Source organism: Euprymna scolopes, chromosome 36 (assembly GCF_053919585.1).
Source record: "Euprymna scolopes isolate OS-2025 chromosome 36, ASM5391958v1, whole genome shotgun sequence".
Classification (NCBI taxonomy): Eukaryota; Metazoa; Mollusca; class Cephalopoda; order Sepiida; family Sepiolidae; genus Euprymna; species Euprymna scolopes.
In genome coordinates, this window is record NC_136517.1 from 50,962,283 (window position 1) to 50,988,528 (window position 26,246).

The window sequence follows — 26,246 nt, forward strand, 5'->3', positions numbered from 1 at the left end:
TTGAGCCTGGTTAGTACCAGATGGGTGACCATTTGGGAATTCAAGGCGCTGCGTGTGCTCTTCGCTTATCTCGGCATTTGTTTCCAGTCGTCCTGTACATACACTTCACTTGCCAATGGTATTTAATGTCGACTCACGAGAGGGTGCTTGGAGATTGCGAACCTCCTGCCACAAAAATTTCACGCGCAGGCACCACTACGTTTTTTTTTTATTACTAAACAGGTATGACATAAAAATGAAATGTAATAAGTCCTCAGACGTACCTCTCCATCGTACAGTATATCGATGCACTATGGCTGACTGGGATAGTTTCCGTACATTTATATCGGATCTTCATCTGCGTTCCATATTTAAAAAGGGTGTGTCGTCTATAGTATCAGACCTGACAGAATGGTTAATTGTAGGTATAGACAATTTCATACCCTCGAAAAAGTTCCAGCAAAAACCTAACAGCCAGCCATGGTTTTCTCCAGAATGTGCTGCTGCTATTGCGCACAGAAATCACTTTTTCCACTGCTTCCAACGTAATAGATGTATGGAAACTAAAGCCGCTTTCAGGACTGCCGGCTACCACTGTAAGAAAGTAATAAAGAACGCAAGAGAGTTGTATGCTCAGTCCGTCAAGTCCAAAGTAGCTGAGCAGCGGATTGGTTCCCACCAGTTTTGGCAAATAGCAAACAGAATCCTGAACAGAAGCGCGTGCTCTATCCCAACTATCATCAATGGACCTGAGTTAATCTCGTCAGCATCAGACAAAGCCAAACTCTTTGCCAAGAACTTTGCAGCCAATTCTACCCTTTGCGACTAAGGCCGCCAACCCCCAATATTTCCTTCTGCATCAGAAAACACACTATGTGATATACAAATATCGGTATCAAAGTGTAGTATCTGTTCTTCAGATGCTGCACTTGATTTTCTTGTTCTCTTTCGGTAGAGGAGAAATCCTTCACGACTGAGACAATTTTTATTTTTGTACCTTTTCCCCACGTTAAAAAACGACCCTGGTGTCTAACTCTGTCCTGTCGGGAGGCATAGTAAATAGGTACAAATATCTGTACGTGATGTTGCCAAGCTAATCAAAAACCTTGATTCCAGTAAAGCAACCGGCCCTGACGGTATTCCAATTATAGTACTCAAAAAACTTCAACCAGAACTAGCACCCATACTTACAAAACTGTTTAAACGTTGTCTTAAGGAGAATTGTTTCCCATCACCCTGGAAAATCTCATCAGTATGCCCTGTATTTAAGAATTCAGGTGATCGTTCATCCCCCTCTCAGTACAGGCTAATAAGTCTCCTGTGCGCCATGAGTAAATTGCTGGAATCTGTGTTAAATAGAGAAGTAATCAACCATCTCAGCAAAAATAACCTTCTTAGTGACACACAATATGGTTTCCGTTCTGCTAGATCTACAGCAGATATGCTTACAGTTATATCTCATAGGATTAGCAAATCTCTCGACAGATGCAACCTTTCTAAGGCAATTGCTTTTGACATATCAAAGGCCTTTGATAGAGTATGGCATAAAGGTTTACTTCACAAGATCTCCAGCTATGGTATAGCTGGAAATGTCTTCTCAATTATTAAACCATTTCTCTCTGATAGGTTCATAAGAGTAGTAGTTGATGGGCAAAAATCAGAAGCTCACAGTATTAATGCTGGAGTCCATCAGGGGTCTATCCCGGGCCCAACTCTTTTCCTGATCTACATTAATGATCTTCCAAATCACATCCTTACATCATGCGTAGACATTTTTGCTGACGACACTACCATCAATGGGGAAAGGAGTGGCTGATTACTTTTACTGCATCTAAAACCAAGCTTCTATCTTTACATCATCAACGTTCTTATCCCTATCTGGTATCAATTAAAATGAATGGCTCTCGTCTTGGGGAGGCCTCAAGTTTTGACAGGCTTCTGGGCTTGACCTTTACTCCTGATCTTAAATGGAATACGTACACCAAATCTGTTGCCAAGGCCGCTGGAAAAATGGTCGGATCCTTCTATCGATCCAGTAGATATCTCACTGCTGATATATATAAGAGCCAGATACGTCCAAGGATGGAATACTGTTGCCACATCTGGGCAGGAGCTGCTAGAAAAGACTTGTCCTGGCTTGATAGGGTTCAAAATAGACTTCGTGGCCTGGTGGGAGATGTTCTTTTCTCTTCGCTGCAACCTCTATCTCACAGAAGAAATGTTGCGAGTTTGTCTCTGCTTTATCGTTATTTTCATGGAAAGTGTTCGACTGAGCTTCAATCTATGGTGCCCCCTCGCCAAACTTTCACAAGAAACACTAGACTAGCTGAAAACATTATCAATAATTTTCCCCACTCTTTATCTGTGCCTAAACCTAAATATAGATTCCATGATCAAAGCTTCTTTCTTAGAACTGCACGCCTGTGGAATTGTCTTCCGTTTTCCTTAAAATTGGTTGTCTTCAAGTCCAACGTGAACAAGTTTCTGATGAGCCGTTCCACTTAAGTTAACAAATTTACCGAACTTCCATTACTATCGATTACTATATTGTCCTTTTGACTACTCTACACTCTTTAACCATTATCTTTGAGTGGTGACGCCTATATATATATATATATATATATATATATATATATATATATATATATATATATATATATATATACAAGGTGGTCACCACTTATCAAGGCTCGGAAGCCACTCAGGGATAAGGGTTATTGCATGTACAGTACGTTAGTGTGGGGATTTAATAAAAGTGTCTACTTAAGGGGGCGGTTCATCAGGAATTTGTTTGCGTTGGACTTGAAGACATCCAGGTTGTAGTCAGGTGGGGGAGCAGGCAGACGGAACAGATTTCCATAGGCGTGCAGTTCTAAGAAAGAAGCTTTGTTCATGGAATCTACGTTTTGATTTAGGCACAGATAAAGAGTGGGGAACATTTTTTACAGAGGTTTCAACTAGACGGGTATTTTCGTAAAAGATTGGTGAGGGGGGACCAGACATTGGAGTTCAGACGAGCACCAGCCATGGAAATAACGATAAAATAAAGATAGGCTCACAACGTCTCTTCTGTGGGAGAGAGGTTGCAGGGTAGAGAAAAGGGCATCCCCCACTTAGCCACGAAGTCTATTTTGTACTCTGTCAAGGCAGGATAGGCTGTTTTTAGCAGCTCCTGCCCAGATATAGCAGCAGTATTCCATCCTTGAGCGTACTTGGCTTTTATACAGATAGAAAATTGCATCAGTAGTGAGATATCTTCTGGAGCGGTAGAAGGATCCCACCATCTTTCTAGCGACCTTGGCAACAAACGATGTACGTGTTCCATTTCAGATCAGGAGTAAAGGTCAAGCCCAGAAGCTTGTCAAAACATGGGGCTTCTCCTAGACGAGAGCCATTCATTTTAATTGATGCCAGATGGGGATAAGAACGTTGATGATGTAAAGATAGAAGCTTGGTTTTAGATGCATTAAAAGTAATCAGCCACTCCTTTCCCCATTGTACAACGTGATCAAGATCAGAGGAGAGAGAATCGGAGAGAACTTGGTCGTTTACTGTCTTAAATGTGCTACCATAGATGGTAGTGTCGTCAGCATAGATGTCAACAAATGATGTATATATTAGTAGGCTGCTCGGCTTTACCCGGGGATCTACTTTCATTTTTGCCCCTCCTCCATACATGATGTCATACGTGACATCATACATGACGTAATCAGTTATGACGTCATATGCGACATCATCTGCTGGAAACATACATAACGCCATAGAATTTATATACAAGGTGTCCCAAAAAAGCTGATGGTTAAAAAAATTTATAACTTTCTTAATTTTTTACAGTTTTCTTTTATTTTTTCAGATCGTCTAGAGTAATCCTCCCAAGGTCATCAGGAGTCGTTACATTACTGAGGAGCGGATATTTATCGTAGAGTTGTATTTTCGATTGAATGAGTCAATATCAGAAACTCCAAGAGAATCTCGACGAAACTTCAACACAAGAAATTCCGATATTCTCAATGCAATAAAAGCTATGGTTGCTCGATTTCATGAGCAAGGCTCTGTATGTGACCTCCCTAAATCTGGTAGACCCCGCACGGCAAGAAGTGGTGAGAATCGCCAGAGATTAGAAGAGACTGTGGCCGTGGATCCATCCACATCAGTAAGAAGGAGATCAAGTCAAATGTGGGTCTCTCGATCATCTCTTCACAGAATGCTTCATTAAGAGAGCAAATTTCCATATAAAATTCAATTGGTGCCAAACGATCCGGAAAAAAAGGCTGGAATACGCCATGCAATTCCAAGATTTGGCCAATGGGGATCCAAACTTTCTCAAAAACCTCATTATGTCCGATGAGGCCCATTTTCATCTGAATGGGTTCATGAATAAGCAAAATTTCAGGATTTGGGGATCAGATAATCCCCACGCAACAGCACAACGGCAATTGCACCCTAAAAATATGTACAGTATGGTTTGGAGTAATGGCGGATGAAGTAATCGGACCTTACTTTTTTGAAAATGAAGAAGGAGAGAATGTAACAATGACAGGATCTCGGTACCGCCAGATGCTTGAAAATTTTGTTTGACCTTGGATACAAAACAAACCACCAGTGTGGTTCCAGCGGGATGGTGCAACGGCGCATACGGCACAAGAAACATTAAATCGGCTCCAGGACATATTTCGCAATCGACTAATTTCTCGTGGCTGCGAGATAAATTGGCCACCCCGCTCGCCAGATCTCACATGTGATGATTTCTTCCTTTGGGGTTACCCCAAAGAATGGGTATTTGCAAACAAACAAACCACAATAAATTCCCTTAAAAACAATATAGAGGAGGAAATTAGGGCCATAAACCCTGAAACATTGAGTGATGTGCTGGACAATGCCCTGCAGAGAACACAAGAGTGTGAAAATGGAAATGGTGGACATTTGAGTAACATCATTTTTCATAACTAAAATGAGATTTTGTGAAAAACACACCTAGATTAAGTTGTGTAAATAAGATTAGAATAAGTAGACTATGATATCTTACTATATATCAAAAAATCACGGAGAGGCTCATATACCTACATATGAAAATTGGTAAGCATAACTTGAATATTGAGGAAGGTAATCAAATTTAAAATCAGTCAACTTCTTTTGTGACACCCTGTATTATATATGCTATGACGTAATTGTGAACAAACAAACCGGAATACAAATTTATAATAATAATAACAACAACAACAACAACAACAACAACAATAATAATAATAATAATAATAATAATAATAATAATAATAAGAAGAAGAAGAAGAAGAAGAAGAAGAATTTAATTATAATCATCAATCCACTTTTAATAATACTTAGGTACAAGAGTGGAAACTGCCTGGGAAGTATAAACTAAGAGGCAGTCAACTAGCGCTCATGATTTCCTGTCCTTTTAACACTCTTGATTGTCTAATGTCCGCACCCGAACCTAGCGTTTTTTTTTATTCATTAATTCCTTTTATTCTTGTGTCAACTGTTTTGTAGCCCTGAGGTAGCAAATGGAGTCAAAGGTGACTGGGTTCGAATCTCCTGACCGGCTGTTATTGCCATCCTACACTGATGATTGCGTAAGCATGAAACACTAGTGCCTCTAAGTATAAAACAATAATTATTTTTAAAATGTAATATATATATATATATATATATATATATATATATATATATATATATATATATATATAACGACTGTATGCTAGTTTCTTATACTTGCGATCGATTATGTAGTGCGGTAAAACAATGCTGTGATCGATAACAATAAAAGGGTTGGAAATCATACTGTAATAGTTTATTAACTTTCGAAATGATTTCAGTTGCTTCCTAAGCTAAACAGCAAATTCAATCTTCTTCGAAAGAATATTTACTTCAAAGTAATTTGTGAATGAAAATTATTTTTAAAGAAGCAAATAATTGCGTATTTATATTAGATGACCTCGATGCATTGCAATTGCTTCGTAAACAGAAACTAAGTTACGTCCATGCATCTTCATAGGAGGCTCTATCTGTTACTTGTCGGCTTATTTTTCACGATTTAGTTTTGTATGGAATCCATAGTTTTCGTCTGTTATGTGACCCGATCAGCTTCGTGAATGCAAAGAACACAAGATATGTACTCAGTTAAATTCTGCGCGCGCTGTGTATGTGATATCGTCACGTAACGTAGAAATACGTACCCCAATGTTGTTCGTTGATAGATGTCTGGTCTCGTCATTTTCCAATAATGTTCTCGGTCCAATCTATTCTCTCCCAACTTCGATTACAATCTCATCGATCTCTCTCGAAGAACTTCCAAGTTGCCAATTGTCCCTAAACTGGACACTGTCCTCAATTTATAACTGTCGTTAACTGCCACCAACTCAAATCCACGACTGTTCTGTACTGTCATAAAAATAATTGCCACTCATTAAAGTGCCCGCAAACTAAATCTAAATATATTTTCGGTTCTTTTCTCGTTCACTACCACATACTAATTCACAAGTTTACCTCAGCTTTCTTTTGTGTGCATTGGTGAACAACTTCCCATCAATTGTCTTTTCAGTAATCCCAGTTTTTTTCTGATAAATTTATTTCATCTTTTTTTTTTGTTATACTTTTTTGTCTTCCATTTATCCTTCTTAACACTTCGAGGGAGCGTCGATAACATCAACAGTATCACAGTGATACTGTCGGCATCGTCTATAGATTGTAAGGAAGTAAAAAAAGAGAAAACAAGTTGATTAGCAGAACAAAGTTATAAAAAGTGAAGTTAGCAGAAAGACAATGGAGAGGAAGTTGTTCAGCGACTATGATGCATCTTTATTCTTTTTCATTCCAAACAAAACGGGTCCTGGATATGACCTTAAGCTATATCCAATGGTGAGGCCCCAGCTTGTGGGTTTTGGGGAGTGTGGAGCCACCCTTTAATTGCCATTGCTCCCAGGTCCACTCTGACCCGGAGTGGTAGTACCTGTTAGGGTCCCAACTATGGGTTAAATAGAAACCGACTTGAAAACAACAAATATATTCCATTACAATTTTTTTTTCTTCAAAATCTTTGGATTCGGCATTAAATAACCCGAAAAGGGTTGATATGCCATAAAACAAAACCAACCTACCAACCAACCAACCAACCAAACAAACAAACAAACAAAACGCATTAAAAGTTGAACGTCAGACGCTAGTATTTTGGGATCATGTCTAATAGAGGATTGTGGAGCCTTGAATTGAGATGGCTGTTCATATTACATTTTAATTTCTGCGGTTTAATAAAATCAGGGAAGCAAGAAGATTCCAAAATCTTCCTGTCTGAGGGAAGAAACTATTAGCGTAGTTTTTTTTTGCATAGGCATCACCACTTATCAAGACCTAGAGGCCACTCGAGGATAAGGGTTAAAGAGTGTACAGTAGTTAATTGAACAATATAGTAATCGTTAGTAATGGAAATTCGGTAAATTTGTAAACTTAAATGGAACGGCTACTAAAGAACTTGTTTACGTTAGACTTGAACACAACCATATTGTAGTCAACTGGAAAGCAGTAAAATAGAAAACAGTTCCACAGGCGTGCAGTTCTAAGAAAGACGCCTTGTTCATGAAATCTACGTTTAGGTTTAGGCACAGATAAAGAGTGAGGGATTTTCAACAGTGAAGGGTGGGATTTTTCCTCTTGTCGGGTTAGCCGAGAGTATATACAACGAGAGGGGTTCTAGTGCTATGAGTTCATCAGAGCACCATCCATTAAAACAGGCATAGCATGCAAAATTTTGGCGATCTGGCAAAGATTGGGGCTGAATTGATAGTTTTGATCTATTAGATCTGAGACTTGTTTTGGGGCCCTGTCTAACGATAAACGCATCAGCCTAGATGTGGCAACAAAAAAAAAAAAAACATGCAACCCCTTCAGGCATCTATCGCTGCTTTGAATTATTCAGATGTCCGCAAGCTAATCTGGGCTTCAGCAGAAACGGAGTACAACTATAGGTTATATGGGTCATCGGCAGCTATCAAAGTCTCATTTTTATGAATACATTTATGTGATATATGTTGTCAGGTGACTTATCGCTCGAATCTTATGAAAAATCAGAGATTAGAAAACTTGTGAATGGTACGGTTTCGTGCATTTTTTTAATAAAATATGGGAATGAGTAAATAAAGGATTTTCAAGCCAATAACGTCGCATTAATTTTAATACTTACATACGCGTACAAACATATCATTTCATGCTTTATGGATCGTTTCTTTTGTCCTTATTAAATGCTCCATAGGTGTGGCAATATGATGAATCAGAAATCGGAGACACCCATGGTGTCTTTAATTCAAATCTCTCTCCCACCTTCTTTCTATCTTTATCTCACCTTTCTCTCTCTCTCCTTTTCTCTCTCTCTCCATATATATATATATATATATATATATATATATATATATATATATATATATATATATTAAAATTTGAAAAGGAAGACTAAATCAATCAACGTTTTGCTCCTTTTTTCATGGACTCTTTCAAGAGTAAACAAAACAACGAAAATAGTACATGTCTTTAGTTTAGATATTCATATTGAAAGAAAGCCGCTCTTTAATATAAACATATAAATAAAAATTCATACTTTTCGTCGGATGAGGTCTAAGTTATTAATAACTACATGTCGAAACATTATCATGTCAGTGTATCAAAACCTGTCACATGTTTGAATAAATAAATATTATTATAAAAAGCTCTATTTAGTATTGAGCACTATTTTTCATAAAGCCGGAAGAAATTCTATGGCTTTTTATCCTACGAGTATATTCTAAACCATGAACTACTACTACTACTACTACTACTACTACTACTACTACTACTACTACTACTACTACACATATATAATTCATATAAATATGTATATATATCCCTATATATATAAAATGAACTCATTTTTCCCCTATGGTTTTCATCTTAATAGGATTAAAAATCAAGACATTTTATGCGAATGTAATATACACAAACTACAGCACAATATCTGAGGTATGTTATAGGTATATTACCTCCCCACTTCCTCGATAATCGTAGATTCTTATATTTTTTTCTGCTGAGAGGTCACTGCCACAATCGGTTAGAATCAATGGAAGTAGTAAAATCTTTTCTCTCTAATTAATTCCTCCTTCCCCCGCCACCACTTACACCGTTTCCGGGATCGTTCATAAAGGACAGTTGCGAAGGAACACCGGTTTGAGGTTTCTTTACTTCGTAGTTGCTTAAAAAAACCGGAATGGAATTTTACCGTGTCTTTCCGTTCTATGCTCCCCATTGGGTTAAACGCACCACGGAATTAACCGATACCGACATTCCCACAAACATTAATTCTGATCCCACGCTTACTTTTACGTTGCTTAATTGCCATTGATATTACTTCAACAAATTACAAAGCATACTTTTCAAACACTCTCTTACAGAAATTCGTGTTCTGCAATACGACTTCAGTTTACACGTAGAAAATCGCGTTTACTAAAAAAAAAAAAAAAACGAAAGGAAAGGAAAAAATCTTTGCTACCATGTTTTACTACAAACTCATTTGGTCTCCAACTCTTACTTAAGCATCCAACTTTAATTATAACACGTTTGTTTCTCTTTCAGCGTAGCCTCATCGAATAACACTTAGCAGCCGATATTCAGGTAAATGGACTTTTATATCACATTGCATTATACAACCGTTCACTTCATCCATGTAATTTTATTGATTACGTCATTCACTTAAAACGCGCTTACAAAATGTCCGTTTAGGCTTACCCCGTTCACTGTCTTCCGCTGTAGAACGCCGGATTTCAATAATTTTTTAAACGTTTTTCTTTCTTTCGTGAAATACACTAACATGCCCCAAACTAGCCGAATGCCACCTTTTCGTTAATTATATTTATTTAAACAGTTGCCTAAAAACGCGAATAGATTTTCCCACTTCCTTCCTTTCAAATATTTCCCTTAAAAAAAGAACAACATGCATTCAGTTTCACTTATTCGCCAGCGAGTAGGGAGAATGACACCATAACTAATACTGTGGGATTTTTCACCAGTTTTTGCTATATAAAATTAGTGATTCTTTCAATTTTCCGCTCAAAAAACATTCAGATACATTTAAAAACAAAACATTCAGTTTCATCTAATTGCCAGGGAAGGAGGGAACAAACAAATAAATGAATTGAGTTTCATTTCTTTGCTGAGAGGGGCCTACTGGGAACATAAACAATAATATAATTTTTTCCCAACAGTTTTACACTAAAAAAATGATTCTTTCAATTTTTTTTTTTTTATAAAATAAAAATATAAAACATCATTTCCGTTTTATTTCGTAAATATATAAACCTATGTATTTATGTTTGCATATCTTCCTAAAACCTTCGACACAAGATCAGTATCGTTTTGAAGCTCGGCCCTTCAAACGACAAATGCCGAAAAATTGGCTAAAAAAATTAATTTCTTCACTCTCAACTGGGCACTTTTCTACAGGAAGGGGTCGCTTTTTTCATCGATATTTTCGAAAATAATCTCCTCTTTTCAATTGTCTAAGCCTTAATTAAAACCTACGTCACCTCCGGTTTGGCGGTGGTCGTAACAGCAAAGACGTCACGTTTTTTACGTTCTTTTCCTCCTTCGCGGTACGGGTTCGAGCCTGACTTCCTACTACTACTTTTTTTTTTTTGCTCAACGCACACCTCCAAACACACGGGCAAGGCCGGGCACCCATGCCAGTATATATATATATATATATATATATATATATATATATATATATATATATATATATCTGTGTGTGTGTGTGTGTGTGTAGTGTTATTGTGAAAGAACTCCAGCAAAGCGCCTGATTATAACACAATTCAATATGAGAGCATAATATTTTTTTTTAATTTTACAAAAAATCTGAAAAAAATATTGTTGACGTCGGTTTCAAATTGGATACAAGGAGCCACGTTTATGGTAACAAAAAATATCGAATTCACATCAGGCTGTTTATATCTGTTCAGATCAAAAGATATAAACAGAGGCTGAATAGAATTCGATATTTTTCGACCATAAACTTGTCCCTGTCATATAGGATTTGAAACCGACGGTACTGATGTTTTTTTCTGACGGTCTGTAAAATTTTTATATATAGATATATATTACAATAAAAAAATGTGAGCATGGTTAGGTAAAAGTAATATGGTTAAGCTTAAACATGGAATAGTAAAGGACTAGTTGTTAAAACTGGAAAAGAAAAGGACAAGATATCTTAATAATAAATATAATAAATTTATAACTTTAAATATTGCAGCATTAAAAATTGATTATATAATGTTATAAATTGAAAAAAAAAAACTCTTAATGATGCAGTTTTCTATTGTAATTCATGCTTTCTCCAGGTTTCCAGTAAATTCACTGGTTCTTTGTTTAATTTCAGTCTTATTTTTTGCCGCATAAGCGCATATGTAATAACAATGTACGGCACTCGTCTGCTTTCAATAAAATCCCCCTTTCATTCGTTCATTCTCCCTGTTTCACTTGTTACTTCTCTTTTCGCGACAGCAGTGAATTAGCAGCATGCAACGTGGTTTCTATAGAAATCAGTCATAAAAAAGCGTCGCTCACCTTCTTACATTTTTTTTTACGATTTTGAACACCAGTTAATTCATCATAACTTTTGTTTCACTGAACGAAAATTGAAAACTTTTTTTCACAATATAGCTGAGAAGGTGATCTATAAACTGTAATAATTGTTTGAAATTTAGTCGACAAATGAGAGAACGGTGAAGCTTTAAAGCAGTTCTAAATGACTAAAACTGCCATTTTACCATACATTCAAACACGATAGTGTTTGAATGTTATATATATATATATATATATATATATATATATATATATATATATATATATATATATATATATATATACACGGGAGGTGTGCGATAAGTAATGCCCCTGACCTACTTCCCATAGCAGTAGAGCAACGAAACTTGGCACAGTTATTATTCTTTCTCTTTATACGAACCACCCAGAGTTATGCATTTCTCCCATTGTTTGATGCAGCTCTGGGGACCGTTTTTGTAGAACAACCCAGGTTGGTCCTCCAACCACGACGTGACTTCAGAAATCAAGGCTGCATCACCTGGGAAACGCTTTCCTTTCAAAAACAACTTCATGGCTGGGAAGAGGTGAAAATCAGAGGGTGCAAGGTCAGCAGAGAAGAGAGGATGGGAAAAATTTCATAGCCACACGCCCGTGCTTCTGATCCGGCGACCTGCGAGTTGTGGACCGGAGCGTTGTCCTGCAGGAGGAGTGTACCTTTGCTGATCTTGCCCCGCCTCTTGATTTTGATAGCTTCCCTTAATTTCCTAAAAAGTGAAGCATAATAGGCTCCTGTAATTGAGGTACCCTTTGCCAGGAAATCTGTCATCACTTCTCCGTCCTGGTCCCAGAAGACTGTGAGCATGACCTTGCCAGCGGAGGGCTGCACCCTTACCTTCTTTGGATGTGGTGAGTCCAACTGCTTCCACTACATTGACTGGGCTTTGGTCTCTGGATCATAGTGATGAACCCAGGTTTCATCCTGTGTAATCAGTCTTTTGGCACATCAAATTCATCCTCGAGCACTCGCCGCGTTCTCGCTTTTGGTGTGAGCAACCTTGGAATCCATCTGGCAGACACCTTATGTATATGCAAATGGTCATGAATGATAGTTTCCACAGATCCTGTACTAATCTTGACATTTGGGATATTTGGCGAATAGTAATGCGCCGATCTTCCAAAATGGCAGCCTCAACTTAGCGGACAGATGCTTCATCAATGGCAGAAGCGGGGCGACCAGGTCTGGGAGCTGTTTCCACATACTTCCGGCCATGTTTGAATTCACGATGCCAGCGTTTTACAAGGTCATATGATGGGGCATTATCACCATATGTTTCTTTCATTTCATCAAAACTCTCCTGTGGTGTGCGTCCTTTCAAATACAAAAACCGGATCACTGCTCGACATTCAACAGGCTCCATTTCACACCTGACTCAGTTCAAACACCTGTAAAACAGAAACCACAATTCATTCAGAGCTGTAATTTGCCACATAATCCGTAGAGATATAAATCATTGCATATGCAAATTTTCAGCTAGATCATACAACTGGAAGTTTGTCAGGGGCATTTCTTATTGCACGCCCCTCATATATATATATATATATATATATATATATATATATATATATATATATGCACACGTTTAAATTATCACTATTATTTCTAAACATAATAATAAAAGAACACAATAATTCATACTTATACAAAGCTCAAGAATTCAATTACAATACTTAGATAGGGTTCAGAGGTAGGAGCAGAGGGTTCGTGGATTCTCCCGGGCAAAGTTTGCCTGTAACTGGAAGAAATGTGTAAAACTACCATCTATTTATGAGAGTCATACAATATTTAGAGTTGCGTGTATTTTACTCGTAGCATCTACGTGCTTCTTTTTTTTGTCGTTGTACTTTTCATTCACCTAGTGATAAGTCTGCCTTAAACGTCTCATATTAAGTTAAGCCAGAGTATACCATTGTGACTACTACTTCCATGAATACAGGTAAACTGGAATGAAAAGAAAAAAAAACTGAAGAATGTTAGCACGGTTTCTGTGTCTTTCTTGTGCAGAAAGATTAATCATCGAACTGCGTTTTTAAAAGGTTGTTATCCTTCAAAAAGGTGAAAATTGCACAGTAAATAATGTCACCCAATTTCTATATTTTTTTCTTGTTTTTATCTAGAAGTATTTTACCTGTGACTCTTTTGACTATGATTTTGTACTAACTAGTTTGTACATGTTCTTTTAGCAGGTGTTGGGTACAGTACCTGGATATTTCAATTTCCGTCTTTACCATGGTGTTGTTGCTTTATAACATGTACGGAGAAATAGCTGTGAAATTTTGTGAGAAATGAACCATTTTAATATTTGTGAGAGATTACACACTCCTCCGCTCTGCAATAAACATCGCCCCATTGCTGTTTCCGTGGTCTTTTTCTCTTTTATACTTTCATCATCCAGTCCTGACTGTGTTATCGTCTCTCACATTGGCGACTGCCGAAAGGGCGCGTAAGGATTAAGAATAAAAAATCCGACTCAAAATACAAATTAGAAAGAAACAAAAGACCCCAACAAATTCTGTATATATCGGTTGGGCTCTGGGTGAGTGCATAACACCATCGCTGGAAAGAACCCTATAAGCGCTAAGGTCCAATTCTACGTAGTCTGTAGAGGCCTCTTTGTCGTCGGTTGACGTCAGCTCATTTCGGTCTACTTCGAGCCACAACCTGCTTTTTACTGTATTCAATGTCTCCAACTCAAAAGTGTCCTCATTAGTCGTAAACCCAAGACTGCCCGTAAACTCTTCATAGTTTTTAACCTGTTTCAAAACTCATTGCCACCCCTAAAAATGTCAGTAAACTAACTCTAAATATATTGACTTCCATTATCTAATCTTTTGTTCCGATCACTGTCACACCTTGATAAACAATCGTATTTTAACTGGCTTTGTGTATTATGGAGAACATATTCCTCACCATTGTTTTTCTGCTAAGCTTCACATAAACTATGTTCTGCTGATCAACTTATTTCCTGTTTTTATTGTTACAGTTAAAGAGGACATTGATAGTATCACATTTATACGAGAGAAAATTCATTCATTCATTTATTTCGTATAAATTAGATGATTCTATTCGTTCCTCCGATATCTTTCTAGTTTAGAATTCTTTCTAGAGAGCTATTGGGTACTTACGACGGTGAACTACGCGAAAGTTGCCGTCATGCTAAATTAGAATGTTTATGTGGAACGGAGTGCCTTCCATCTTGGCACACGCAGGTTCGCATTCTGCACATGAGAGCATATTCAATGAATGCACTTACGGATTTTTATTAGCAAAAAAATTAGTAATTATTTTCAAAAGCAAAATTAAACTGCTTTTTTAGTTGATTATGATGAAAAAAGTTTAAACATACTTATGCAATGTTTTATTATGATATGCTATACTAACCTTTTAAAATGAATGATACACATATCTAGTTTTAGGAGAAAAAAGACCTTTGGACTTATGTGAGATTTGAACTTAGATATTATCGTCATAAAAATTACCCATTTAGTGAGGTTTATTTCGTTTTCTCTTCTTTATCAACCAATTACATGTTTGGATTTGTGTACGATGGGGCATTTATGAATATTAAGAAAGGGATTAACCCAATGATGTATTTATGAAGCACGCATTTTGGATATTTTTAATCTGGAATATATATATATATATATATATATATATATATATATATATATATATATATATATATATATATAAATATATTGTTGTAGTTGTAGTTTTTGATATGAATATGAAATTATATATTATTTTTTCTTGGAATCTTTTGCGATGAGTAATTACTCTCTCTCTCTCTCCCTCTCTCTCTCTCTCTCTCTCTCTCTCTCTATATATATATATATATATATATATATATATAGATAGATAGATAGATAGATAGATAGATAGATATATATGGGGACTGTTATCCTTACCTTCATAGTTCTTGTTGTTTCGCGACGTTTCGGCCAACTATTTCTATGGCTTCTTCAAGTGGTTAACCTCGACGGGATAAAAATGCTGAGCCTCTTCACTGTAGTCTCAGTAATTACTACCTTCCATAGTTGTTGTGCCACCACGTTTTGGATAACTAATCCTCTGACCTACTCTGGGTAGGATGGAAACCGCTATCTCCAGACAATACCAACCTGGAACCTGGAAAGAATCAAATGGCCACTGAAAATACAGTTAAGGGACTCCGCATTTCTATTCCGACCCAAGTAACCACCTGAAGAAAACCAGATGAATAGTTGGCCGCAACATGATGAAACAACAACAACTATGAAGATGAGGATAATAGACTGCAAATAAATAAATATATCACTTGCCAGGTTTTGAAGGAGAGGAAAAGGTGCCCTTAGCAGCCCCTACCCGATATGACAACTGTACTCCATTTTGGGATGCAGGTTGATATCAATATCACATGCCATAAACTTTATTCTATGGTCTGGGAATACAATACAATTCACATAGAACAATACGTTTGTGTGTGTGTGCGTGTGTGCGCGTGTGTGTGCTTCTGTGTGTGCGCAAGTACACACTTTGGACCAGGATCGGAAATCAAAAGAGTCCGAATAGTCATATCGGGATAAGGAAGCTTTGGGCGACAGGCAATAACAACATAGAACAAAGAAGGTGGAAAAAAACAAAGTCTGGCCATGAAGAAGCTATTTTATAAACCGAAGGTCTCGGCACATAAAAAAATAATAAATGTTTGTTTTGTTTTTTTTAATTTTAAAATTGCATAATTTTTGGCTTCAATTTTTATTATAAACTAGAGAGGAGTACTCGGCGTTGCCCGGGTGTTTGGAGGTGTGTGTGGAAACTCCATGGGTGGGGGGTGGGGGTTAAAAAAGAGTAAGTATGAGGATCGAACCCGAACCGTTGAGGCAAAGTTGTAAATTAAAGTGTGAAAAAAGAAAAAACATGCGACGTTAACCATTGCCCCACCGCGAGATGCTAACGGAAACACGTTTGAATTGATTTAATTACATAGATTTGGCAGGTGCCCGTTTTAATGAGTTAATGAGGTCAAGTTTGACTGCGGGATAGTATTCATTTACTGCGGAACGCTTTTTTAATTTTTATTTTCCCAAGATGTTATAGGAAAAAGACTAACCCACATGCAGCGAGCGACAAATGTTGAATATTTATCTTCCTGATATCGAGCAAATTAAATAGACAGGCGACTTCGTTGTTAACTGTGAGATATTGCGATTTATATGATATAAAAAGTTTTAAAAAGTTGTGAACCGACCGACCGCTTCTCTGAAAAAAGCCTTTTGTAGACATACAGAAAAAGCGAACACACATACACACATACATACATTTTCGCTTTTATATTTATAGATATTCATACATATATAAGGCTTCATATATCTCGACAACATCTGTTACCTTTTAAAATTGTGTCGCACATAAGTTGCCGTAATTTTTATGAAATTGGTTTCTGTCTCGATCGCTGCACGTTTTCCTTGTTCACGCTTTTGCGTGATCCGTCACGGCCAACAGGAGCTCTGTCTGTGAATAAGTTCTAACATGTCTTGATAAAGACTCACCTAAGACAAGGTCTAATGGAAGAAAGCGAATATTTATTTAACTTGATCTACGTTCCAAATCACTAAAAATATCGGAGGAGTCATCGACACGTTGTTGTGTGAACGATATTCAAAATTATATATATATATATATATATATATATATATATATATATATATATATATATATATATTTATATATATATATTTATATATATATATATATTTATATATATATATATTTATATATATATATATTTATATATATATATATATATATATATATATATATATATATATATATATATATATATATAATCAATAGATTACTGTTTAATAAGTACAATAAAAAATAAATAAATAAATATTTGTTTACGTCCAAAAAATAAAAGCGATCTTCTAAGGAAAAATATGCTAATAACCGTACTATCGTTTAAAAGATCAACACACAAACATCGTGTGTGTATGTATGTATGTATGTATGTATGTATGTATGTAGTCAAGTCTGGTGTGGACGTGTGTTAAAAGCACACAGATGCCTTAACGTCTTTCTGTGCTTCTCTCAGACAAATCAACCCCACGTGCACGTCGTGACCACTGCCACGCAGACGGGGCTCTGATGAACGGCGAGTGTCCTGCACCGTATAACTGGACCTCCACTGCCTTGTGGGCGAAGGTTATTTAACCAAAGGCTAAGGGTGAGGTAACCCTGTCAGAAACCTCCAGAGGAGCTTAGGCCCTGTAAGCTGCGGTATATATGACCCACCGGCGTGTGGAATATGCTCTGGTGCCCAGCAACCTAAGTTCCAGTCATGGACCAAATGGCATGGTGGATGGAGAGGGCTCTGTAAGCCATGGTGAAGGTAACCTCCCTAGGAGAAGGAAAACTCTGATATAAACCCTGCGATGACTGCTGCACCAATGATGTTTACTTGCTCTTCTTTTTGGATCAATGTGGCAGTTGTTTAGAGAGTGGGATTGTCTCGGTGCAAAGTCTTTCCCCACTATAACAATCCTCATGCACAGGCATTGCTCGATATAAATTAGATACACTTTACCATCTCATGTATCTTGATAGCGGGAGGAAGGAAAGGAAAAAGGCTGCCGAAAACAGCAAAACATTCAATGAAGTTGGTAAATATGATTATGAACATAAATAGCAATAAGTGAACTGGAATTTCCAGAGCCTGGCCCAGCAGGTGTTTTAGGGCTCCACAGCCTGGACCCGGTCGTCATCATGCTACTGCGAGGAAATATATGACAATGACCATCGGCTGTTAGAATGTGCGGATGCTGCTTGACTTGCCGTCAGCAATAACGCGTCCAGAGCGTAGATCTGCTCTTGTATCTAAAGAACTTCAACGTTATGACATGGACATAGTTGCTCTCTCTGAGACCAGACTGGCTGATGAGAAACAGTTTTCTGAGTTGGCTGGGGCCTACATCATTTTCTAGAGTGGTAGAATGGATGGATGTAAGAGGGAATCAGGCGTGGCTTTTGCTATAAAGGCATCAATTCTTTCTCGCCTGGAAGAACTTCCCTGTGGTGTGAGTGACCGGATCATGACTATGAGGTTACCTCTGGTAAATGGTCGTTATATAACTTTTTTGAGTGTCTATGCACCCACTATGGATGCAACAGAAGATGAAAAGGTTGCTTTTTACTGTGCTTTGTGCAGTGTAGTTAGACGCATTCCCTCTGCTGATAAGGTCTTCATTCTTGGAGATTTTAATGCTAGGGCTGGAAAAGATTTTGAAATCTAGGATGTGCTGGGTAAACACGGAGTGGGCAAGTGTAATAGCAATGGTCTGATGTTGTACTTTTGTTCAGAGATGGGGTTTAAAATCGGTAACACCGTGTTTCAGCAGAAGGAAAAATACAAGACGACCTGGATGCATCCTGGTTCCAAACAATGGCACTTGATAGACTGTGTTAGTCAGAAAACGTGAGATGAGGGATATCTGCAGTGTTCGTGCCATGCAGTGTGCAGAGTGCTGGACCGACCATCGGTTGGTCCGTGAAAAGATAAAGTGTGTTATGAAGCCCAAGATGAGGGGAGCTGGTGTGGCTATCCCAAAAACGACTTAATGTTGCCCGTCTAAGGGGCAATATTGTGAGGGAGAAACTAGTTAAGGAGATGGAAGAGATTTATTGTGAAAACACTTGGCCTGCTTTTAAGGAATCTATCTATGAGGTATGTGAGAGAGTATTAGGTTATTGTGAGCGTAAACATCAGGATTGGTTCAATGAGAATGATACTGAAATTCAGACTCTGCTTGATTGAAAGGCCAGGGCATTGCACTCTTATCTCGGGGTAGTTTGCCAGATGGTGAGCAAGATCAATTGAGGGACAAGTTTAAGGCAATCAAGCACGAGGTGCAGAGGAGGTTGTGTAACATGCAGGATGAGTGGTGGAGGCATTATACAGCCTACTGCGTGCGGTTTACTGACCATCCAGATCACCTATCACTCCTCTGCGCTCGAGGGATGGTGGGGATCTTCTTGGAGATCCTACCGACATTCTTCATAGATGGAGGGAGCATTTCGATGACCTCCTGAACAGACCTTCTTACGTTGATCAGGAGTTTGTTAGGTCGATTCCTAGCAATCCGGTCAAGGATATCTTGGCAGAGGTTCTCTCCAGGAAGTTGAAGCAGCTGTCCATAAGCTGAACAATGGAAAGTCTCCTGACCCGAATCGTTTGCATGCGATCTTTGAATGTTCTGGACCCAAGATGATGCAACGCTTAGCGGACTTGTTGCAGACTGCTTGGTGGGATGAGTGTATTCCGCAGGATTGGCAGGATGCATTGATGGTAGTGCTATACAAGGGGAAGGGTAGCAGAGATAGCAGAGATGAATGTGGAAATTACCGGGGCATCTCTTTGCTGTCAGTAGTTGGTAAGCTGCTATGTAGGATCATGCAAGACAGAATGCTGGAGCACATTGCTGACAATGTTTTACCTGAATCGCAGTGTGGTTTCAGATGTCGAGGGACAGTGGATATGATTTTTACAGCCAGGTAACTACAGGAGAAATGTATAGAAAAGCAAAAGGGACTGTATCAGGTGTTCATCGATTTAACTAAGGCCTTTGATACAGTCAATAGGGATGCTTTGTGGGAGATTCTGAAAAAGCTTGGCTGTCCTAACAAGTTTATAACCATCTTAAAGCTCTTCCACGATGATATGAAGGCTGTGATTAACGTTCGGGAAAAGCTGGCTGATCCTATCTCAGTAGAAAATGGTGTTAAGCAGGAAGACATTCCAGCACCCACACTATTTGTGTTGTATTTCACCATGGTCTTTCGGATGGCATTTGGGGGGGTGCTCTGATGGTGTCTATATTCGTTATAGAACTACTGGGGGGTTGTTCAACGTTAGACGCTTCAATGCAAGTACAAAGGTACTCACCAACACGATACATGACTTACTCTATGCGGATGACTGTGATCTGGTGGCTTATACGGTGACTGATATGCAGCATCTTGTGGACGCCTTTGTGGTTGCCTGCAGCGCATTGGGCCTGACCATCAATCTGAAAAAACTTAATGTATCAGCCTGCTCTGGGCCTGCCATGCTATGAGCCATCAGTTTATATCTGTGGGTCAAGGATAGCGGTTGTCACTAAGTTTGTATACTTGGGTAGCACACTGAGTATATCCGGTGCCCTGGATGATGAGGTATCATTATGGATCAGCAGGGCAAGTGATGCCTTAGCAAAGTTGGACGGGCGTTTGTGGAGATGTCATGGGATCTTGCTGCCAACTAAGATTAAGGTTTATGCCGCATGCGTTCTCTCTAATCTCTCTATGGTTGCGAAACTTGGACAACATACGGCGAATCTTAGGTGTGGGTTGGCAGATGTATGTCAGTGATGTGGAGGTGCTTGAACTGACCCAATGCCTTAGCATTGAGGTTCACGTTATCAAGCATAGACTGAGATGGAGTGGACATGTGGTAAGGATGTTAGACAGTCGACTTCCAAAACAACTCCTTTATGGCGAGCTCGCCGAGAGAAGACGTATGGCTCAAAAGCCTAAACTGAGATTCAAGAATTTTTTAATATCCACCTTAAAAAAATGTGAGATTGATGAAATAACCTGGGAGAGTCTTGCTTTGGATCGCGGAAGGTGGAGAAGGACCTTGCGGGGAGGTGTGGGCAAGTTTGAGGCGGACCGAACCCAGTATGAGCGACTGAACCGCGATATCCGGAAAGGAAGGGTGAAAGGAGCCGTGGATGGGAGGGGGCGTCAAATTGGTCTGGAGTGTGAGGTGTGCGGAAGAATATGTCTGAGCAGAGCTGGGCTGATGAGCCACCAAACTACTCATCGGCGCAGTGAGCCACAAAGCAATCTTGAGTTGCCAGAGTTAACATGTGTCAACTGCGGGCGGACGTACAACACGGCAGGCGGTTTGAAACGGCATTTGATCCTACATAAAAAAAGAACAACAATGTGTGTCAAGGAATGCAATAGTTTGGCAGGGCTTAAAAGCCACATTCGTGCGGTCCATCACTGAATGTTTTCGTGTTGCTATATACTTTTTTTGTGCTATATGGAGTATTTGCAATGTTCGAAAGCGAATTTGCTCCCATCACATCATGTTCCCCGGCTGTAAAATACACTTAACTATATTTTTTCGTTAATATTACGTATTTATTATTATAGAGCCAATTCCAATCGATTATTACATTGTACCTAATATATAGTAGTGATTTCAAAAGTAGAAAAATACGACTGTAATCTCATCAGATAGAATCAAAACCAAACATATAGTTCTCCAGCCTTATTCGTTACCCTCTCGGCCACATTCATACGCATATTAAAAGTTTTTAAAAAGTCGACTTACGCTTGCTAAGTTCCATTTTTGTTTTCGATTTTTACCCTCTTAGCAGCGATGTCTACCGGTTAAAAACAAGTTGAATTTGTTCAACAGGTCCAAATCCATATATCAAGTATGTATGTATATATATATATATATATATATATATATATATATATATATATACTAGTAACAGTACTTGAGAAGATAGTATTGTGGATAAATTTTGTAAAAATCAGATAATTTTCAAAAATCGTTCAGCCACTTTTACCACAAGTATGAATCAGTTATTTTATGCAATATACAATTCGAAGCGTTTTCTTTACTGATAATTATGGCTTATGGCTTATCGAGTTTATATCCGACACATATAGACACAGTTAATCAATCGAGAACCACATCATTCTATATAAAAAAAAACATATAAGATATCAACTGATATATACTCGAGAGTCAAAATAACGAAAAGAATACTCATGTTATAGCCCTACTGATATTATTTATATTATACAGGGTGGCCCACGTAAAAGTAGCCCAGAAAATGTAGAGAGAGAAACATTCTTTTATTGTTTGAATTACCTGTGGCATAGTTATTACACCTGCAGTATTTAAAAGATACTGGGAGTGCTCCCCGTTGATATCTATGTATTTTGGGGCACGTTTCACAACGTTCGCAGATACTGCCTATAGATCTTCTCTGGTGATTCTCCTGATAGCGTTAGTAATGTTCTCCTTTGGTTGGTCTAGATTGTGAAGATTATTTGCATAAACATTTGTTTTAAAGTCTCCTCAAAGATAAAAATCACATGATGACAAGCCCGGGAAAAGTGGTGGCCATAACCCTTTGCTTATTGTTCTCTCTTCATGTAATGCACTTGTGTCAGTGATCTGTGAGACGTGTGCCATGTAGCGCCATCTTGTTGAAAAAAAAAGGCATTTTTTATTGTGGTGTCAGTTGGTAGTTAGGAGAAAGATTAGAAGATTGGGCTACTTTTAAGTGGGCAAATCTATACTCATTTATTTTTTCGGTCGATACAACCAAATTTGTTCCAGATGTCATCGAACCCGTCTTTACGCCACTGATGTCTATATTATTTCACTATGATATATTGACAAGCACGTGGGCAGACACATTAGTAAACTTCAGAACGCGGATATTAAAAGGCAAACCCTACACCCAACTTGTTAATCAACTAACCACACAATCTAACTTACTTCTTCCTGGCACTTTCCACCCAACATGTGACTAATGATGCTCAGTTATGAGATTTAACATAGTGTTTTTTTTTAAACAACGGATCGTTGCTTATCAAAACTAAAAACATTCGAGGATAAAGTTTATCATATTATTATATGACAGTTGCATTATCATGAATAATATGAAAGGATTGGAAATATCCACATACGAAACACTTAGAACAGGGGCTTCCAAAGTTTTCGAACGGGATGGGGGCTGAGGACATATTGCTGATCTTTTAGAGCTACGCGTGACAAATATATATATATATATATATATATATATATATATATATATATATATATATATATATATATATATATATATATATATATGGGCGACATTTTATAATTTATTGCTAATTATATTTGATTTTTAGTATAATGGTTCTCCAAAACCTCATTTTAAAAATCATTTTAAGTCCGTTTATATATCTATTATTATTATTATTATTATTATTATTATTATTATTATTATTATTATTATTATTATTATTATCGACTCACAAGGAGCTTTTACACAGGTCACAAAAGTTCTATCCTAAAAACAACCCATCGCGTTCCCTGGAAGCTGAATTACAACAAGTCTCCCCAGTTCTCCAGTACTCTCCACCTCTTGATATCATTTGCAAATGAATTTGCATTGTAGCATTATTATTATTATTATTATTATTATTATTATTATTATTATTATTATTGTTGTTGTTGTTGTTGTTGTTGTTGCTGCTGTTGTTATTATTATTATTATTTTTTTATTGTTATTATTATTATTGTTATTATCATTATTATTATTATTATTATTATTAGTATTATTATTCCATTAACTTCACAGTGTTGTGATGCTTTATATCGTTTTCCGCCCCACAGGAGCGGACTTTTACACCAAAGCTAGTGATGATAGTCACAGAGTCAATTAGATGGAAAGCACCTGGCGTGGGACGTTTGCTGAGCTAAGCAGACCGGACTCCCGTATCTGATTCCCAAATAGTTCATCTAGAATTCAGCCAAACGCACCTATAATGATTGGCACGATGGAAGTTTTCTTATTTCCACAACCTAGCAATCTCCACCATCAGTTATCTGATAGTTCCATAGTTTCTCATTCTTTTTGCCTGTAAAGTTCATGTCGTTTTGGCAAGCCACATCAATAATTTGGCATTTACTGATCTTTTTTGTTCACAACTACGATATCTCGTCACACTAACTCATGAAATCCTAAAGGATCTTAACGTCCTCATTTTCCAGTACCCATTCTGGGTGATATTGCTATTATTTATCCGTCACTTGGATACTAAACTTTTGACACAAACTCCAATGCAGATTTGTACATATTTTGTCATGGCGGACATTTGTACTCTTTTTGAGCAAGTATAGAACACGCACTAACAATGTGTGACACTGATTCAAGAGATATACCACATAACCTGCTCTTTTCAGAACAGTTCTTCCCACTAATGTGTTTATTTACTGCATTTGTATTTAGTGCTTTTTCCTGAGCAGCAAATATAAGATTTTATGTATCTCTTTTCAAGTCACCTTTGGACAGAAAATTCCACGTGTTCTGATATTTTTTGTGCCTTAGTATCTCGCTTAAACTGGCCATGGAGTTTCATTCTTACCAACTCAGTCAACTTTTCTGCTTCGATTCCTTCCTTTTACTTCTGCTTATCTTCCAATGAATCTTTATCCAGCTCTTCCTCTTTCGCCGCTGATGCGAGGAACACTTCATAGTTGTTAACCAAGTAGTGGTGAACACTTCTAGGCACTTCCCTAACACATTCATCAATCTCAATCAGTATTCGTCCCCCTTTCTTCCTTGTGATATACAGCCTGAGCACATTAGAATTTGGGTGACTTGACTAACAGTTTCCGTGTGTCTCTATCCGGCTTTTTCATTTCTTCCTGTGTCCGTTCTACAGAAGCTGCACTGTATCGAATTACAGCAACCGCCCATGAACTGATGATTTTGAATAGGTTCCTACCATTCACAATTGCAATCAGTCCTCTTCCGGTAATGTTGTTTGTCTACCAGAAACACCGGAAAATATTAAAATGATAGATTATAATGATGAAATTATAATAGTCGATTAGATAGATTATAATGATGAAATTATAATAGTCGATTATTATGATTGGTAGAAGTATAATCGTTATCGATGTGATGAGTTATGTTAAATTACAATATTTACATTTAATAGTTCTCAGGAATGTTAACTTGATATTAATTTGACAGATGGAATTTAAGCTTACCACAATATAAGCAAATATACGCGACAAAAAACAAGCAAGGATCTTTAGGTTACGTGTAGTGATGACGTTATAAAAACTAATAGATTTTGGGATGTAGAGTTAGGGTGTAGAGTTGTAGTAACGAGGGAGCGGAGTTCGATACGCAACGCATTAGCAGATGGATGGGATTTTTATGACAGGACGCCCATGGAAGTCAGAAGAAGGCGACTTAGAAAAATTTAATCTTATACAAAGCTTGCCAACTCTGCAAAAGAACGCAGCAAAGAATAACTGATTGTATCAAAATATAATTCTCGTCTGAGCGTTTTCACTTTTGGAGAGAAACACCTTTAATTTCAGGACCTATGAAAGGGACGCATAAAAGGAAGATTTGAGGTATGTTTTTTGCTAGTGTTCGAACCGACAACGATTTCTGTTGATTGTTAATATATGTATATACACACATAAACACCCAAGTGAGAATAAATAAGACAAATCACATATCAGGACGTTAACACTCATGAGCACAAACGCTCGGCAAAGCCTGGTCGTAAAGTACGCTTAAATATGATATTTTAATTCTTGCAGAATTCGTATATACTATTATAGAGTTAATGTTCTATCGATTTTTATATATTAAAAAGTTGCGATTTCAAAAAAAAAAAATGTATATATATATCCATATGATTTGGGTACATTAGCTTGAATCGGAACCGAAATCAAAAATTTTGGAAAAAATGTATATATATATATATATATATATATATATATATATATATATATATATATATATATATATATATATAAGTTATATATATATATATATATATATAT